The sequence below is a fragment of the Barbus barbus genome, assembly GCF_936440315.1.
Source record: "Barbus barbus genome assembly, chromosome: 1".
NCBI lineage: Eukaryota > Metazoa > Chordata > Actinopteri > Cypriniformes > Cyprinidae > Barbus > Barbus barbus.
The window spans coordinates 34,726,823-34,732,822 of NC_136729.1; positions in this window are offsets into that span (position 1 = coordinate 34,726,823).

Here is a 6,000-nt window from a genome sequence, read left to right on the forward strand (position 1 = left end):
TTCCGATGAGTGATGCAGTGTCGCCTGAGGGCTTTTATTCATTTAGTGAATAAAAGTGTAACATTTCTCAATTTAAACATTTGTTATGTTCTCTACGTTCTATTGTGAATAGAATATTGTGATCATGTGATTTGAAAGTCTTTTAGTTTTCATTTTATTCAAATAATAAAAAAAAAAATGTCCCAACATTTCCGGAATTCAGGTTGTATGTGTGTGAGCTTTACACAAAGAGAGAAATTAGATATAGCATTAATAGGCTTATGTGTGTGTACACATATGCATGTTAGTACATTCATCCTCGTATACCGACATTGACACCAGAGACACCCACTAGCCAATGAGACCCATAAATCAAAGCCCAACTCCTTTTCTTTTCTCCATGCCTGTCCTTTGTCTGCTCAAAAGGCCCCTATATAGCTGCTATACCACCAGCACATCCTCACTTCAAGATAACCCCTCCACAGGTCGATACCCTCAATCCCTGGATAAATGCATGCATAGCTTCCATAGCAGGCGAGACAGAGGCTTTGTCTCCCTCTCTAAATGCATTGAGTGTGACAACAGTTTGCCCTGGTCTGAGAGTGTGAGAGAGTCAAGGTGAAAGTATGTGATCAAAGAGAAAATGTCAGAGGCTTTGTGCTGAAAAGTCTTTCATTGGTGGATGACCCATTGACACTTTAGCAATTTAGGGGATAATTTAACAGAATGGAATAGATTTTGGCATGAAAATTGTGTTAGGGGCGCTCCATGATGCAGTTTTCTTGTTGTGTTGGAGTACTGAGCCACTTTGTCTCCTGTTATAAAAGCATAGTGTAACTTTGTCGTGGATTTAGAAAAAAAATAAACTCAAAAACACAGAAACAGTTTTGGTTTGGTCTTGTTCTTTGACTAAGAAACATAGATAGTTTCAAGAGGACCTATTTTTAACATGTAAGTATGCAGAATTAATAGTGTTGTCTGCAATCTGTGCTATTCAGCAGTGTGGAAAGACTGTGGATAATTCAGAACCACGGACAGCACCCTAACAACCTTCTGGTCTCCAAGCAGAAGCCACGAAAATAATAATTAGATGCAACAAAGTAAATTTTTAGAACAACAACAACTCAGCCTGGCAAGACTAATGCAAAATAAAACAAATCACACCCATTAGAATGTTGACTACAAAAAAAGCTACAAATGAATGTATTCATCATAACAGCATCCAGCCCATTATGATGTACAGTGGATACAAATGGGTATTCATTTTGAAATAACAGATAAGTGTCATTAAACTATTAATGTTAAAGATTAGCTTGAAGTGAGCATTAGATGATGGCCTAAAATGTAAAAATAGTGCTTCAAGAACACATTTTTCCTGTTCCCCTGTTTATATAAAAGAAACTAATTGTATGTATGAACTGAAGGCTTTGAGTTTCATTAGGCTTATAACCCTCAACAATTGTGTCAAAAGCAGCTTGTACTCCCTACCTTTGACATGTGGATTAAAGAAGTGTTGTTTAAAACTTAAAATAAATCTAATTCTAACTCACTGGCTTATTAAAGACTTTTAATAAGTAATGGCTGACTCTATATTTAGTTAAGTTGAATGCCTCTTTTGCTTTTATGTGTTTAAAATTGTTTCATTTATTTTGAAAATATCTACATTTATCGCTGGGTTTTTATTTATTTACTTATTTTTTTTAGCTGCTTTATTGTTTGGGGGTTTGTTATTTGGGGTAATAATATTACAGAATTTAAATTTGTGGCGAATGTGTGCACTTGGAAAAATCCAGCATAGAAATCTATAAAAAGCAGCTTGTAATGAAAAAAAAAAACCCCTCATAAGAAGATGTGTAATTGTAGGCAGGCTAACATACTCATCATCTGGCACTGAAACAAAGTCAGTGGAATTGGAAATACTGTCCATTTCTGAGAGAGGTTTGTAAATTCTCCAGCCAAGCAGTGACTCTGGCAGGAGAACCAACACCATTTTGGTGGAAAAAAAAACCAACATAATTTTCTGCCTCTGCAAAACAAGACAATAGTCATGCTCAGTCAAAAAAAAAAAAAAAAAAAAAAAAACACAGACTTGTGACGTTATAGAGCCAAACCTCCCTAGAAATCCTATTCAGCCATTTATGTTGATTCATTGACTACAAACATGCTCACCCATTCTGCTTTTAAATGGAGAAACAATTGGTTCTGGTCACACTAAATATGGATTACAAATCTCAAGCGTACTGAAACATCGAGCACATTGCCAAAGTGTGAGAGCCGGATAGCCCATCCATACAATGGAATCGTTTCGTGTGCCAGAATTTCCCAGCACTCCTTCTAAGCATGCCTGCTAATCCCATCAATGACTCTGAGAATTGTGAATGTTTTTGTTGAGCGTTCCATGTGCCTCACATGCTGATAAAAGCCTGAATGATGAATGAGATCCTTTTTACATGGCAAGGGGAAGTGCCAACTTAATCCAGCTATTAGCACTGACGGGACAATGAGTGTGTAAGAGTCCTCGGCTCAAAAGAGTGGGATTAAGAGGCATCAATCAAGGCACTATCATCACCTTCTGCAGCAATTGAGTTATAATGATAAAATTGAGGCATTCCAACAGGTTGACTGGACAGATGTTGTTTACATGCTTTATGCCTATTTTCCCTCCTGAGAAAAGCCTGATAAGTAAATAGGCATTCTGATAGCAGAAGCCTCACCCTGATGTGTTGTCATGACAATAATTCTAGCGCAGAGGTATATATAGTGTAGCGGGAAAGATTTCAGCACCAGACAATTGGGTTGTTTTTACTCTGAGCAGAAGAAGTGGGTTGTTTTGGCTTACTATTGTGACATTTCAATTGGACGCCCCCCAGCTCAGTCTATGGAAGTCATTGCTGACTCACTACCACAGACTGTAAACAGTGAACTAGAGAAAACAGTGAGATTTCACAGTTCAAAATAAGTTTAGTCTTATTCCGCATTTGGCTTTAAAAGGTTATCAGGTTTTAGTTCTTGTTTTAAAACCCTCTGATGGTTTCCGCAAATGACTTTTGCTCAATTTAAAAAAAAAATGTTCCCTTTGTCCAAATGGTATGAAACCCTCTACGGCTCTCAACACTTTCTAGATCTACAAAAAAACAAAAAAAAAATGGAATGATATCTGTTTTTATGTTAGCGTGACAAAATTTGTGACACTCGTGGTTTTCGGGGTCTCTGGAGACCCCGCAATCAAAATAGACAAAATTCATCATCAAAATCAGAAACAACGCAGAACACATCGACAGAAATGGCACAAATAAAGTGGCACACTTCCACCAATGCAAAAAACATCCACAATGCTAAATTAAATTGCTCACAACACACACACACACACACATATAGAGGAACACATTTTTGAGACTATAAAAACTGTTCTCTTATCATTTGTAAAATAAAATCATCCAAAATGCAGTACCACCACAAAAATAAATTGGTGACACTGACACATTGAAAATGTGCACACTCACACACACACAAACACACACACACACACACACACAAACACACACACACACACACACACATTTGTAAGGCTATAATTTGTCAAATAAAATAATCCAAAATGCAGAACCAACACAAATATAAAGTGGTGACACTGACACCGACAATGTGTACTCACACACTCTCTCTCTCACACACACACACACACACTTATTGTTCCTCGTTGTTTGATTTTTTCCCCATTTACTGATTTCTTTTACTAAATTTTATCTTTTTACTGCTTTATTTGCTCACTTGTTATTGCTGTTCAGTTCATGTGTTCATATGTAATATAACTGTTCATTTCTGTTCATTTTTGTTCTGTTACAGTTAGTAACTGAAATGTTGATTTAAAATTGTAGAATTATATTAAAAATAGATAATTGAAATAAATGATAAAATCTTAAGATTCCAACATTTCTCTTTGTAACATTTTGTTCAGGTTTGATTCTAATCATAATGTAACATTATTGAAAAACTGGGGGTTTTTCAGTACAAAAAAATACTAAACTTTGACAAAAAATATTTTATTTTTGTTATAATTGTGATTTTATAATATTTAGATATGAATCCAACTGAATCCAACTTGTGAAAAGATATCTTTCAGGTCTCTCAAATAGAAAATAGCATATAGTGGAGCTCTATAGCCATCTAGTGGTTAAAGTGATTTTTTTTTTAATTTTAAAACTGCATTTTCCAACAAATGGGTATAAATGTTACATTAAATCATTTAAAATGATCCATGTTATCCCCATGAATGAAAGTTAGAAATCTGGGCCTTTTATAAAGTGAATTTTACATCAAATGCTGTTTTTTTGTAAAAAGCCTATTTAAATAAATGTTTATTTATTTATTTATAGAAATGTAAAAGATATAATAAATCCTCCGAAAACTGCACAAATGTTGAGTAAAAACATTAACAAACAGAGTAAAATTACATTTGTAAAAAAAAAAAAACCTATTATCTTGCTACAAAATTAAATGTTATTGTCTGGGGTCTCTGGAGACCCCCCAAAAAAACAAGTGTGGACAGAAATGAAAACCATCAGAGGGTTTTAAGAGTTTTAGGTTGAGCCTGAATTTAAGTTTCTGTCTTAAAAGAATAGTTCACTCAAAAAAGAAAATAAAATAAAAGTAAGAATTCACTTGTCATTCTAAACCTGTGACCTGTATTCTTCTGCAGAGGACAAAACAGATATAGTTACCATTGTCTTTAAATGTATGAAAAAATAAAAAAAAATAAAAATAATAAAAATCATTAAAACATCATTAAAAATCATTAAAAGTTCAATCTCAGTTTTTTTTTTTTTTTTTTTTTAAAGAGACATGATCTCTTCGTATGATCAACAGATTAAATTTAGGATTATATTCACATATAAAAATTGATCAACGCACATAGAGCACATCAAACATAGTAAACAGAAGCTCAAATGTTTGGGCTTGTTAAAACCAATGAGATTTTTTTCTCGTGAATCAAGCAAATATGGTTGCGCTGTACAGTAAGTGTGTTAATCAATGTTTAGATAAACTTTTTGAAGAGTCAGTACTTTCAGTGGAGGGACAGATATCTCTCAGGTTTCATAAAAAAATATCTTGATTAGTGTTTTTAACATGAACAAATGTTGTATAGGTTTGGAATAAAATGAGGATACATTATTGATGACAGTATTTTCATATTTGGGTGAACTAAGTATTTAAACTATTATTCCAGTTTAAAATTCAGAGACAAGTATTTTCAGATAGATTTCCTCCAATATTGTAGAATGTACTGTACCCTAGTAAAAGTGTCATATTTAACAGTTCATATTAAGTATAATTCAAGTCTATACACTACTACTTCTGCACAATTAAAGTGCATAAAGTACAAAATGAATTGTTCCAATTTAGCAGACTCTAAGTATACCAGTTTATTAATATTTTTATCAAGCACCTAATGTCACGGTGCACACACGAGGGAGGAACCAGGAACACGCAGACGAGGATATAAACTCAAATAACACATTTTACTGACATCAAGGCAAGACAAGGCAAGGCAAGGCAGGGCAGGGTAAGACACAGACATCCAACACCGGGGATAACGAGTAGACCAGACGAAATCTAACTAAACAGACAGGACTAATATACACCGGTAAATCATTGCTAACGAGACAAACACAGCTGAACAGAATGAACTACTAATGACATGACAGGAAACAAACCAAATATGGACACAAGGGGCAGGAACATGACACACACACAACAGTTCCCTGACATAACTCCCCCCTCCCGAAAGGCTCGTCCCGAGCCTTAACAGTTCCATCAGGGAGGGGGGGTGGGCGCTCTGGAGGCCTCTCAGGACAGACACGGACCACAGGACGGGGACCTCCAGAGCGGAACAGACAGACAGGACCCATGGCGGAGCAGGGCGCTCAGGAGGCCATGGCAGGTGGTAACTGTGGCCATGGCATCCTTCTTCGGCCCACCCACTCCACCCAGAGCTCTACTACCCCCCCCCCAAAATTTCCA